Below are 14572 nucleotides of genomic sequence, written 5' to 3'. Positions count from 1 at the left end.
TCCTGTTCGCCTATGGGCTTAAATTTGTCTCATTAATATCTGTAAATGCACAGATGGTGATCTACAAATATTTTTGATTTGCACACGTGTTTTGCTATCCACAAATACAAATTTATAATTTGTAACTTGTATTTTGGTTTTTACATACTTGTAAATATATTGTGTTTTTGTAAATACACAATTTTCCATTTGTAAAAACAAAAAGCCATTTGCAAAACTGAAAATTCTGCTCGTGAAGTATGACTCAGCATTTGTGGATCATTACTCACGCACGCGCATCTCTTTCCTCACTTACGCATTTTTGAGACATTCTTGTCGAAGATCCGCAACAACACTGCCACCTACTGGTTGAGGAGGGCGGGCCATTTGTGAATCACGAGCTATTTGCTTGTGGATCTGTGCGGATCTTCGACAAGAATGTCTCAAAAATGCGTAAGTGAGGAAAGAGATGCGTGTGCGTGAGTAATGATCCACAAATGCTGAATCACACTTCACGAGCAGAATTTTCAGTTTTACGAATGCCTTTTTTTTTTTTACGAATACACATTTATTTGTAAAAACCAACACACAAGTTACAAATCCTAAATTTGTGTTTGTGGAAGGAATATTTGTATGCATACAACAACACTGCCACCTACTTGTGAGGAGGGCAGGCCACTTGCGAATCACGAGCTATTTGCTTGTGGATCTGTGCGGATCTTCGACAAGAATGTCTCAAAAATGCGTAAGTGAGGAAAGAGATGCGCGTGCGTGAGTAATGATCCACAAATGCTGAGTCATACTTCACGAGCAGAATTTTCAGTTTTGCAAATGGCTTTTTGTTTTTACAAATGGAAAATTGTGTATTTACAAAACCACAATATATTTACAAGTATGTAAAAACCAAAATACAAGTTACAAATTATAAATTTGTATTTGTGGATAGCAAAACACGTGTGCAAATCAAAAATATTTGTAGATCACCATCTGTGCGTTTACAGATATTAATGAGACAAATTTAAGCCCATGCATATCGCATTTCAGCGTTAACGCGTTGACGCGCGTCTCGGCGCGGTAACTCTGGCGCGTCAACTCCGTAAGCCCGTACCACCCACCCACCCCCCCGGTCAACAACTCCGGCCCGCGACTTGGTCCAAGACTTCAATTTTGGCCCACTGTACAGTTTGAGTTTGACACCCCTGATCTAGAACAAGCCCCTTCAGGGCAAGACACCTTGTGTCCGGGCTTATTTTCCCGATAATGACCGGCGTTCTATACATTATCCCTTACTTATTTTTGTATGAGCTGCAAGCCTGGCTTGGACAATGAATGAGGTATTAATAACAATACTCTTTGGCTGGGATGCAATGATGAGGCATCAGACAATCAAGTCGTTTTAGCCTGAATACATAGGCCTAGGTATAAAGCACCAGAGCAGGTTTGTAGTACCATGGACATACAGAGCGATGACCTGTTGAACTAAATGGATGTGGCAGGCTACACCACGGGATGCATCTGCAGACCACTGCCACATAAATAAAGGTAAGGTGCGATATTTATTGCTTAAGATTTGCTGGTGCTGTGGTGAGGTGTTTTGTGTTTTTTTGCACTGAAGTGGTCGGCTGTTTTAACTCTTGCAATTGATGTTAGCCATAGCCACCAAGTAGCCTAACTTATCCACGGTTTGCGTTCGTACAGTGTTGGGTATAGTGGAGATGACGATAGTGGAGTAATTAGTGGAATAATTGTGGTGGGGAGTGCATGAGTTTTGGTCAGAATGCCTGATGTAGATTGGATGGATGCGTGTTGTGAATTGAGAACAGCCAGCTCATGATGTGATACAGCGTTCAGCTGTGCAACAAATATCTTTTGCTTTTTCGACATTTGTAGTGCTGTGTGTAGCCACACGTTTGCCCCTTCACAACTTAAACACGTAGTTAATTTGCTTTCTGGGTACATGGAGTACAACATAGTGGGTCATCCCTATGTTCCCCGGGTCCTATGTTCCCGGGGAGCGAATGTGTTTTTCGTAGGTGGAATCCGGAAGAATCATGAAGGTGAGGGTTACGGTTATGGTTAGGGTGAGGGTTATGGTTATGGTTAGGGTTAAGTTTAGGAGTCAGTATGTGAGTTTGCCTGACAGGCTGCCTGTCCAATCCTAGCGCTTGAGGCGGAACTTTTTCCGGATTCCACCTACCATCTGTCGATCTACCATCGCCTACTATCTGTCCAATGCTTTTTGGAAACGCGTTCTTCATAAAACGTGTCAGACATCAGTTTTTTGTGTACCTTTTATTCATTAGTAAGCTACATGGGTATGCCGTCTTTCAGAACCTTTCATTACCTGTACTAAAGAGAAAAAAAAGGATTGCATCCTCATTGTACCCAGCACTTCTGAAAATGCACTTTCGAATGCGTCTCTGTCCCCAGCACATTTCAAACCAAACTGACGCCCATGGTGTCATTGCAGTAAAAGTCAATGACATTTAAGAAAAAATAACCAGCATATAGTTTAGAAAGGTTAAATTACATAATGTCATAATGTTTGGGGAATTTCTGTCCAATTCCCCAAAACAGGACAGCGTCCTTCAAACCCGTTTCCTGTTAGTTTAAAATGGCCCTGGTACCTGGAGCCCACGTCATTCCCGAGGCATTCTTTACAACTCTGACTTCATGCAGAAGTTCCTCAGCCTGGGCGTGCAGACCCGATCGTTCAGGGTCTTAAGATGATACATGGTCCTCTGAGGCTGAGAACGCAGGACGAGTTGTCAGAGTGTTTTTTCTTCCTGCAGTGATCCTGGATAGTTATTAGGCCAAGTCACACTGTGAGTTAAAACAACTCTGTGTTGTGTCTGTTATACCTCGTTATTAATTGGGATGGGGCTTTGAAAAGGGTTGAGGTTTAGAAGAAGCGGGGAGCTGGTGTGTCTTGTACACACTATCATTCAGGCTTGTCAGCAGTATTTTGGTGTTGAAGTTGGACGCGCCCGGGGGCATGATGTATGGTGTAAGCCCTCTCAAACACCCTCCCAGTACGGCAAACAGCATTAGCACGCCGGGAAACACAAGCGTAAGCCTGATGAGCACAAATGATTTCCAGATGTCTGGAGAGCTGCCTTATTTATCTCAATCTTGGAAATTTGAAGTCCTCAAGGTAAATACCACTGGTGGAGCAGTGGCGGTGGAAAAGGCGACTGTACAGTGAGTCAAGGCCCAAACACGCACCGCTCTAATGGCTCTGTTCAAGTGTCAGTTCCACCGCGAAGAGCGCTCAGGCCACCACCAGGCAGAGTCGTGGCCCCTCCTTCCACCCTGTTCCGATACGTTTTCCTTTCCTTCGCTCTTTCATTCATGAATACATATGCTGCTTAGTTATTGTGGAGTAGTCATGGCTACCGGGTGAAGCAATAATAGATTCCAGCTGTCAATTTAAGTCCACCACTGGGATTTCAATGGCAGCCATTGTTCGCTGGGATTGGTGAGTCAGAGGAGCGCCGCTGGCCTATGGCGGGCGACCTCATTTGGCAGCGAGAGAGGGAGATGTGATACACCATAGGGCAGTTACAGTGGGAGCTGTAGGAAACACAGTCAGTCCCGTTGAGTCTGTGGTGTGGTTTAACAAGCAGCACTAACCACCACACCGCGTTTACAGAATGGCAACAGAAGAAGGTCTTTATTTTTCTTCTCCTTTCACTCCACATTTGAGGAATTAGTTCAAACGTATTTGTAGGTATTTCTGTAGAGATGAAGAGATGCCATCAAACCACGTTGTTTGTTAACCCTCTGGGAGAGAACGATAGCCCTCGTTCGCTGTCGCCCTCCCTCTGAGGAGGAATGGGCAGTGTGCGGGGGCGGTTCCCAGTAGCTCCATCCGTATCGTACTACAGGGGAGGCGGAGCGAGGGCCTGAGGTTGACCATGGGAATGCTTGAGGAGAAGTGTTCCAGAAGCTCTGTCCAAACCCCGAAATCACGCATGGAAACATCTACTGCGTCACATGTTTGGCCATGTTTTGGGCCGTTTGGGAGTTTGCTTATAGCAACACTTTGGGGCAACATTGGAAATCCTATTTCAAAGAGAAATGAATGAAATAACCAAACAGGGGGCTGGTGGATCATTCCCTGGACATTTGGTGGCTGTTTGCATTTCTCTGTATTTGTAATGATGTCATCTAAATAAAGTCCCACCAAAAAAACACATCCTGCTTGAGTTGAAAATAATAAACAGTCTATTACTGCACGGCATAACAGTTAATGAATTTATTCATTTCTAATGTGATACTTTATGCAGCCTGTTGTCTATATGCAAGGCTTCAATGTTCTCAGCATTTCAAAAACATGCAGTTGCTTTTCCAAGCTCTCTTTCATGAAGAAGTTCACAGCAATGGAATTGAACCCGGAACCGCCTGTAATATCAGTTCAAATCAAGGACTGCTGGGTCGTCTTGTTGCAGCCATATGCCTGTCTGTGCAGTTTAAGCTCAGTCATGGCATCAAAGAAAAAACTATATGTGGGGTGGGGGGGGGGGTCCATCCTGTATTATTCCTTCATATTTCGTGCCAGGTTAATATGAGCACCCATCTTAGATGTCATAATCATTACTTCAAATCTTTTTAACATGTTTCAACCAATGAAGCCTCATTTGGATGAGCGTTTTACTGGCAAGAGAGGTCAAGATAAGGGGATACAAACGCCAGTATGAAGGTCAGATGGTTATTCTAATCCATGAGTCTGACCTCCCCAAATTATTCTGCAAAAATGGCTCTTTGCCGGATGAGGGTCCAGGTATGAAACTGAGCAGCCATGTCGTGGAAGTGTCCACCATGGAGGGTGGCTATAGAGCCTGTGTCCCTCCAGGAGAGGGAGGGGGAATCAAAGGAAATGGGGGAGAGATGGCTTGCAGCTGTGCTCTTCATCTGCTCAACACATTTCCCTTTTATACCTCCTCCTGGGCCCAAGGAATTCTTTCTCTTTTTGGTCTTGTTCCTCCTTGGCCGGTTGTCATGGATGTCTGCTTCCCATTTAAGTTTGCCCTTATGAAACATATCGTGCATTTGTGTGACCCATGGAAGATTCGGAATGCCTTCATTTTGCAATCATGATAGAGCTGCATTTGCAAATGTATTCTCATGCTCTAAATAGACTTATTCTGCTGCTGTACTGTATATACTGTTCTAGTGAAATTTGCTGAAATTAGCTATGATTAATTCAAACTAATTCTACTAATTCTAAACTAAAAGTGAAATGTTATCTTTGATTTATTTCATTTGTCATATAACAAGAAGATTAATATTTTCTCTTTAAAATATTATACTTTGTAACATTAACTCTAGTGTCACAGACACGTTACAATGACATTTTTTAAAACTTGGAATAATGACTCAAAAATGTTGGAAGACTGTCCTGCACACTGGCTGTGACCGGGCAATCTTAAAGTGCTCCTGCCAACGACATACCTTCATAGCTGGGTCATATTTATACGCTTCAATTACTTTAGATTGTTAGTTTGGCATTCTTCCCTTTAAATCTTAAATCAGGCTCAAGAAAACACGCCCGGCCTGAGCCCGTACTGGTTCTGTCGGGGCAGGCAGGGCCCGCCCCATTGGCTGCATTAATGGGCCTGAGCCCGCTTTAAACCCAAACTGACTGTTTGGAAGTTAACTAATACAGAGTTGATTGAATGACAAAAATCTGTACATAATTACATGCGCGGGATCATAATGAATACTTTCTTTCTTTAAACATTTGATTAGGTAGATAGAAGGACATAATATAAACAAATTATGAATATAATTCAGTCTGATAATGAATTATAGTCATTATCAGACTGAATTCTATTCAGTCTATTCAGAATTATTGCTTTACTCAATAAACGTGTTTTTGGAGTACATAATCCCATTGACTTGGTTTTTTCAAAGAAAGGCTCGAACATGTGTCTGTCTGATTCCTGTTAGAGCAGCTATGTATTATCATGTGGGTTCAGTTATACCATCAAGATCCAAATCCTGGTGATGAAAGTGTTGAAACGTCATGAAGCAGCTGCATTTTTGGACTCAATGTTAAGATTTGTCTAAATAATTGTGATTTCTGGGCCAGTTATTGGTTTTCTGAAGCCTGTTCTTTATTTAGCATAAACAAACAATTCCATTGGAGATAGGTGTGTATAAAAATGCTATGATGAGATGATATGCCTCCATGGATAGCTCCACTGCACTTTGATAACAATCACTTTTGTCTACTCTCAATGAACTGGTTATTTAACTAGATTGCACTTCCACCCCTCCCTGGGAGCAGGAATGCCCCTATGTGTCCCTGCTAATGGTATCTCCCTTTTCCTGTGGGAGTCCTTATTGAGAGTGTAATAGAGTAATAGCGTGTAGTGAAGTGTAATATTGGCTTGCTTGAGCCTGACCTGTGACTTTTGTGACATTTGAATCCTGCCTCTGACTGTTAGGTCTGCTTGCTGTTTGGTTTAACCATGCTCGCTGGTAACCTCTGGGTAGTTAAAGGTGAGCGTGTCCACCTAGATGTGTGCTGGATAGATCAGTCTACCCGCCTACCCAGTGGACTGTAGCAAACGTTGCTTATCTATCCTTCACACATCTAGGGGGACACGCCCACCTGTGATGTCATAACAGACCGATTTTCAAAAACGGCTTGTAACGGCTAATCACACCACACCTGGTGGCATGTCATGGGACCTTTAATAGCTGTTTGGTTTAACCATGCTGGCTGGTAACCTCGGTAGTTGCCCATCAGCAATTGTTTATTGAGCAGTTTAAGTCCAAGGAGTTTTCTTTGTTCTTTTTGGCGGGGAGCTCATTGCGAAAGGCTGTTTTGCAATTTTGGCTACAGATATTTAACTTTATTTATTTTTTTCCATGGTCATGTCTTGCTCAACTGATAGAGCATTGCATTAACACTCAAAGGTTAGGGATTACTACTGGAGCCATTCTCAAAATGTATGCCCTCACACGTTGGCTAAAACGTAAATAGCATACAACATTATTTCTGAACAAAATCATCACAGTCCACACGTGTTAAAAAAAAACATGTGTTCAAAATGGAACTTAATTAATGATGTTTCTAAAAATACAATGCAAACTTACTAGCCATCATAATGCCAGCAATTCGTCGAGCATGGTGAGTAAGCTGAGGCCAATCCAGTATCTCCCTTCTGTTTGCTATGCCTGAGTGGAAATGTACCCGTTAACGGAGGGTAACACATTACACACCAAACAGTCCACTGAGCAGTTTGTTCCTACTAGTAATGTCCTCATTGGGGCAAGGCAGGGAAAGACCTGCTAACAAGTTTCAATAGTCCGTTATGTGAGAGTCCATCTTTGTTGCTTTCACATGACTAGGGAAAATAAACAGTGTGTGTTGCATGGCATGTCTATTTATAGTAACTAACATTTTGCCAGATTAATTTCTTAAGCTTGTACACACTTTCCGCACACTGAAGGGGCCTAGAACTGTCCACGCCATACCCACAACTTCATCCGAATGTTCCAGAAATGGCCAATTGGTTCAATTGGACACTCTGTGCTAACTATATATATATATATATATATATATATATATATATATATATATATATATATATATATATATATATATATGTGTGTGTGTGTGTGTGTGTATATACTGTATATGTATACATACATGTAAATGTAAATGTAAATGTAAAAGAAGAGCACAATAATTAACCACTAATTAACATTACTTAATGCAGTTATAAGCATTCACTAACAATTTACTGACTGTTAACAAATTATAGTAATTGTTTACTAATGGTGATGTGTATTGATGGTGTTCATGTTAACTAAGATAATCATTCATGTTAACTACGGTATTAATTCATACATTCATACATAACGCAATTAATAAATTCATACCTTAGTGAACATGAACACCATTGTCTTAGTTAACATTAACACAGTAAGTAAATCATTGAAAGACAGTAAGTTAACTGTTATTTACTTTTAGTTAATTGTAATGCTTAATACTGCACCAACTAGTTAGTTAATGTTAATTATTGTACCCCTAGCATAGGGTTAGGGTGTTATTTTATATATAAATATATATATATATATATATATATATATATATATATATCTCAAAGCTGGAGATCATTAGGTAAGAAGGGGTTGGTTTAGAGGACAGGAACTATTGCGTTCTTCTATCCACACCCTATGAGGTCACCCAGGTGGCGTAGCTGTAACGTGGGGCCAGATGTTAGGCTCGCTGTGCCTTCACATCCTAGCCCCGTGCTGTGAGTGTGACGTTAATAGCCCACAACGATGTCATCATTAGCTTTTAAAAGGGGGGCAAAAGGGTGTGAATTGAAAAGCTCTGGGTTGAGTTAGTGCTCGCTGTCCATGTGTGAATCTGTGGCCTGTTTCTAAAGTGGAGAAAGAGGGGTCTCCTAACTTTAACGTCAACAGAACCTCATTTGTTGCTAAAATACATACATGACGATGTCCCTCATGGTTTGGCCCGCTGCCATTTCACCAGAGCAGAAAGCCTGTCCGGCTAACAGAGAACATGAGACTACAGAACAGCTTGTAGTCTGATGATGGGATGCAACAGCATTTCCAGGACTGGGTTGCCTAGCAGCATAACAGCACAACACAGTGCAGGAAGTAGGGAGTGTGTGAGCGTTGATCTACTAACTCTGACTGTTCTGCACATGGACTAGAGCCGGCTACACCAGGAACCTACAGAGGAAGAGATATGAGCTAGTCAAGTCATTCATTACACTTTTTGCATTCAAGGTTCAAGACATCTTTGGGTCGTTTTTAATAAAATTGTGTGGAGGCTCTTTTCGATGACAGATTTGGGGATTTTTCTTAGTTGGGAAACATATAGTAGTAGTAAGAAGTGAGGATGCAAGGTCCACTGCACTAAGGCCACTGAGAATTGCTCAGGTCTTGCTCACTGATGGAACAAATGCAGACGTCCCCAACAACCATCCCCCCTCCCCTCATCATGGTCTGGTCTGGACTCTTGTTCGGTGTCCTTCTACAGTCCTGTCCCATCTGCGCGTCCCATCTGCAAGTAAACTTGTATTAAACTCAAATAATTGTATTAAACTTGTATTAAACTCAAATAATTCCATTATACTGGTGTCATTTCACTTTGGATGTCGTTAGTGTTAGCTTAGATCATCATAGATATAATTACTATGGCCTTGTAGTGCTTTGCTTATCGCGTGCTTGTGGGCAAAATTGCGTAATACTGACAAATCTTCTGTGGTAGCGTTTGAAACGATATGTCTCAATGACATAGATGTCATATGAGCAGGAACATTGCAATGAGACAAGAAAAACCCACAAAATGTAGTAAGTCTAAGCAATAAAACACTCTACGATGCACGTCCAACTGACAAGGCTTTTCCTGCCACTTTATAATTGAACATAAAGGGATCTATACCGTATACGTCTCAGTCGGGTTCAGCTGCAGATCGTTTTGCAGCAGCTGTAACGAGGCTCCATGAAAGGCCTCCTCCTATGCTGGGACTACTAATCACGCGTACCACAGCGTGTCAGTTCCCAGGCAGCAGAGCCCTATCTTCAATGGCTGCCAAGCCCACAGCCCTGTCTGTTGCACATTCCCGAGTGAAACATCTGCAAGTGTAAACATTTATTTGCAGAAAAACAAATCCCATGGCTCATCATCTCCTGCTACATGTAGCGTTCTCTGGACCGTGAATACACCCTAGAAAAGTGAACCGGAATAGGTGTTTTTGCTGAATAAGTGTGCTGAACACACATCCGGTCTTCATGACATGGACATGTTACGGTTGCCGTGTAGTCTGAGATGATTCTACATGGACGGGGTAAGAGGAATCCCACCGAGGCTCTGTGACATCATCCCCCCCTCGCTCACATCCAACACCCAACAGGTCCCGCGGTCTGGTTCTCGTTTGGGGCTCCTCTTTTCCTTTTTTGCCTCTTTGCTCCCACCCTCTTCGGTTTTTATTTTTTCTCCTTTCTCCTTCCTTTTTTCTTCTTCTGTGGATAGAGTGGGAGGAGGAAAAGAAAGGTGGCAAGGCTCCAGAAGTCGAGAGGTTTGTCCCAGCACAGCCTCGGAGTCCGCACCACAGCTCCTCTGGTGAGAGACTAGGAGGGTGTCTGTCCGTCTCTCTGTCTTTGCTCCTTCTGCGCTCAGTTGCCCTCCCCCCCCCCCACCCTCTCCCTGCAGGACATTTCATATCATCTCCCCTCCAGCCCCCTGCCCCCCACCCCACCACCATCACATCCTTGTTCATCCACCTCCCGTCAGGAAGAGTTGGTGCAGCCAGGGGATTTACACCGGAGGATATTGCCCAAGAGGCCACTGTTTTCTCCTTTTGCATAAGTGTTTCTTTCAGTTGAAGAAGAGAAGAAAAAGACACAACCTTGGAATACATCCAGTTCCATACAGGGTAAGTAGATTATAAATGTAGGCCTAACTGGGAAAGTTTGATATTTGGTGGCTTACTTTTGTACAAATGGTTGCAATGTGCATACGCAAACTATTCCTTTTTTTGTTGCTTTGAGGTTGACAATGGCATGTGCGCAAACTTGTACATACAGTGGGAATCCCAGTTGTGACTTGGGAGGTTACACTGTGTGACTCGATCATAGAGTTGCAGAGGCCTTTTGACTTGCTCGTAAATATCAGACAGCATGCATTTATCTTATGAGTGAGAGCAGTAGTTTGGCGGAGAGAGTCATGGAAAGGGCAAAAAGTGAACCACAGACTAGTCCAGAAAGACAGCAATATATTGTCATGGAATGTAATGGTCGATTGAGTGTGAGTGTGTGTGTGTGTGTGTGTGTGTGTGTGTGTGTGTGTGTGTTCCATATGGTTTTTCTATTTCTATCATCTTTGTATTCTTATTTTGTTTTTAAGAGGTTTGATATCTGCAACCTGATGAACGTTATGTATGCAAACTGTATCAAATCCTATTCTTGAGAGAACTGACTTCCCTAGCATCAAGGATCCCAATAAAAATATCCAGGCTGACCCGAGTATTTCCATACAGAGAGCTGCAGACTTTTATAGACTCAAACAAACCAGCATTGTGTGAGAAGGTTATTTCAAATTGTACTACTAAATGATATCATCTTCAGTGATCTGCACTTGGATCAAAAATACATGCCGTCATCTATTCAGTGTTAAAGGAGGGAGTCCACTGTGCCGAACAGAAAACCTCGACCACCACTGAGCCCCAGCACATTGGTTGAATCGATTGAGGCGATGCAACGGTAGCGCACACAAAGACCACACCCTCTCTAAGGCAAACGCAGGAGTGGAAAGTGTGAAAAGTCTGTTTTCCACCCACTGGCCAGATTTGGCGGGCCTTGGGTAGAGGGGAGGGGGGGGGGGGGGTGGGGGGGGTGCAGGGTTGAGCCTGTCCAGGTGTGGGCCGTTAATCGCCGCCTGCATGTCATTCCAGGTGGAGACAGACAGTTTCCTTTATTGTTGTAAAAAAATGGAAACATAAAATAATGTATAACTTCATGTAACAAAGGAACGGTATTTTCGCAACACTGTTACATGCTGCGTTTCTAGAATAATACGATTGGATCCCGTTTTCCAACATTGCTGGAGGTGCCGATTTCCCCGCCGCTTGCCAGTGAAATGGAAAGTGAGGGTTGGCTCCAGATTGCTGCTGTTTGTCTTAACACAAGGTTTACTAGCAGCAGCCTCCTGTTGGAAGCCCATATATAGCCGTACTGACTGCGCACAGACACCAAATAGAATCCCATTTTATTGGCTGTTGCCAACAGTCTCTTCTGCTGCTTTGTTGAGCGAAACAAACAGTTGTGCTAGCGAGAACAGAATCATACCAGGTACCTCATTTACGAAGATAAGTCAAATTCAAGGAAAGTACTTTGGTTACTTTCTGGGCCTGTCCGTTAACCAACGTCATGTAGACGTCTGGATAGAGGCGTCCTGAATACGTAGAGTGCAGTGCGGTGCTTGAGGGAACATCTGCTAGGTGTCAGGCGAGCTCTAACTCACTGCTGGTGGAGCTGGCTGCCCTGTCTGCTGGCTCCTCCCCCTCACCCCAGCCCATCCTCTTTAACTCGGCCCTTGATCCGCCTCCCTCACCTGCAGCACACATGTCATGTTCAAGAGGGGGAAGGCGGGCCTGCAATCAGTGGGCCTGCACTAGGCCTGTGCTAGGCCTGCGCTAGGCCTGTGCTAGGCCTGCGCTAGGCCTGCTCTAGGCCTGCACTAGGCCTGCACTAGGCCTGCGCTAGGCCTGCACTAGGCCTGCGCTAGGCCTGCACTAGGCCTGGGCTAGGCCTGGGCTAGGCCTGCACTAGGACTGTGCTAGGTCTATGATAGGCCTGTGCTAGGACTGCCAGGGCCTTAGCTATTCCCATGCTAGGCCTGCACTAGGCCTGTGCTAGGCCTCTGATAGGCCTGCAAAGGGCCTATGCAGGCCTGCACTGGGCCTATGCTAGGCCACTGGGCTGGGCTTTGGGTAGCAGGGCCAGGTAGGGGGTCAGAGTGATTCAAACCCCATGGCCTTGTTCATTTGTGACTTGAGAATGAAAGACAATAGGTACATTATTGCACCCTTGATTATTTTATTTTATTCAGTGTCACATATTGGGAGCCGTGACAGGTTACCCCTTAACAAGAAGCAGGAAGGGGTCCGTCCGTCTGGTGAAGTGTTGAGAGAGGTGCTAATGCAGCCTACGTGAGAATGTGATCCGTTAAGCCCAGGGAAACACCTATTCAATGGAAGGGTTACTTATGATCGTGTGTGTGCGTGTGTGCCTGCGTGCGTGCATGTGTGCGTGTGTGCTGCACAAAGCAATAAACAGACACAAAGCCATATGCACACGTTGGTGTGCATATGGCTTTGTGTCTGTTTATTGCTTTGGATCTGTAAACCACCTTATGTTTGTTTGGTAATGGACAACCAGCATGGTGTCTCTCTGCTTGGTTCATTATCACATGCCTTTGCCGTGAGGGCTACAGAGGGACGTGGTGCATGCACTGATGCTGCAGACGGTGAGATGTTGTGTACTGGAGGACGAGGTCGCCGCGGTGGTTCCTGGGGACCTCCTCAGTGGGGGGCAGCGTGTCATTTATATTGTTTCCCTTTAATCTTGTGGCTCCGACTGTTGTTGGTATAGTAATGAGGGTCTGATTATAACATATTGATGTGTATTTATTTTTTGTGCATGGTTGCTATGAACACATTTTGTGATGTGTTCCTATGAACATGCTTGTGTAATCTGTGTGTGTGCGTGTGTGTGTCTGTGGGTGTGGGTGCGTGAGTGTGTCTGTGTATGTGCGTGTGGGTGTGTGGTCTTGCCTTAAAAAGATAAACTTGTGAGGTCTGGCTTCACAATGTGCTTGGCAGCAGCTATTGGTTTGCTGAGACGCTCCTCAAGCAGGGCCAGAGCCTACAGGCCTGGACGGTCCCATAAAGGAGTGCTTTAAAGAGGTGTGTTTGTGGTGGGCCGGGCACAGGTGCTAAGAAGTAGGTTACATGGAACACGCACCTTGTGGGAATTCCCTGTGTCCTCATGACTGGTCCTCATTAAGGAAAAACTACATTTTTGAATGATGAGTTAAGCCAATTAATTACCCCTCATGGAGAGCATGTGGCCGAGAGCCATTTGATATTGTAGAATCGTATTGATAAATGTGTACACTGGCCAGACCAGATTTGATTGGAATTCACTAACCTGATAAAATACCACTATTACAAATCAACTGCAACAATTTATCAAAGAAAGTGTATTGCATTTTGTTAGTTGAGATAGATTCCTCTTGTTGTGCAGACCTAATACGTCTTTATGAATCCTTTACATTATCACCCATCTAAAAGCATAGCCATAGCCCTCGTCCTGTGTCTGTCTGGGCTGCAGCATGTGTCCCAGGGGAGGAGGGGAGTCCAGCTCCCTGCTCTGTCCTGGTGACACAAAGCCATGGAGATGTTAGCTCCAGATAGCTCCAGATAAGAATCTATTTGATTTACGAGAAACCCTGTAATGACATAGGATGGCTGGCCAGCACTTAGCCTCTCCATCTGGAGGTGCTCAGCACTCTTGTTTTTGCGAGATGGTGAAGGAAGTTCTATAAGACTATATGACGTAACACATCTGCCTTTTGAAAAATGTCTGGTTGAACACGGGACTGAAATACAAGTTTCAGCTGTGATAGTTTGAAACATTGCTTTGGAGTTGTAATTGGTAGTAGACTGCTGGGATGTCTCCAGAGAAGAGCTTAACCGAGGAGTGGGTAGTATGTAAACATGCTATTGCAACCGTAGCTAAGTGCGCCATAGACAGGCCTGTGTTATGACAGCCTCATGCTAGTGTTTTATAGTCAATGGTTTAGTTCAACTGCAGCTGACCCAAGACTTGCTGTCGCTATGAACGCTTTTCTTTCAGTGCAGAGACCAACTTTCAATAAATTTCCACAAGCTTTACAAATGTTTGCTTTTAATTAACGAGTGCCACAGCATCTGGAGCATAAGCTAAGCAACCACATGGAGCTAATTAATGATTCGTTAGTTGATAGTCACTAATGCTGTCGTTTAGCAGGTTAACATAAAACAAATGTTAACCTGCTAAT

At 43.8% G+C, this 14572-nt stretch overlaps 1 protein-coding gene across 3 annotated transcripts in view; it reads left to right on the top strand.

Annotated features, from left to right (window-relative positions):
• The first annotated feature begins 10301 nt into the window (after nt 1-10301).
• Nucleotides 10302-14572, top strand: part of LOC311368579 (collagen alpha-3(VI) chain-like) — a 79917-nt gene continuing 75646 nt past the window's right edge. For all 3 annotated transcript variants that reach the window (XM_084487376.1, XM_084487375.1, XM_084487377.1), the window contains exon 1: nt 10302-10406. The gene's annotated coding sequence lies outside the window, so the exon portion shown is untranslated. The remainder of the gene's footprint in view (nt 10407-14572) is intronic.

Source organism: Micromesistius poutassou (assembly GCF_964030765.1).
Source record: "Micromesistius poutassou genome assembly, chromosome: 23".
In the NCBI taxonomy this organism is placed as follows: Eukaryota; Metazoa; Chordata; class Actinopteri; order Gadiformes; family Gadidae; genus Micromesistius; species Micromesistius poutassou.
This window is presented reverse-complemented; position numbering and strand designations above follow the sequence as displayed.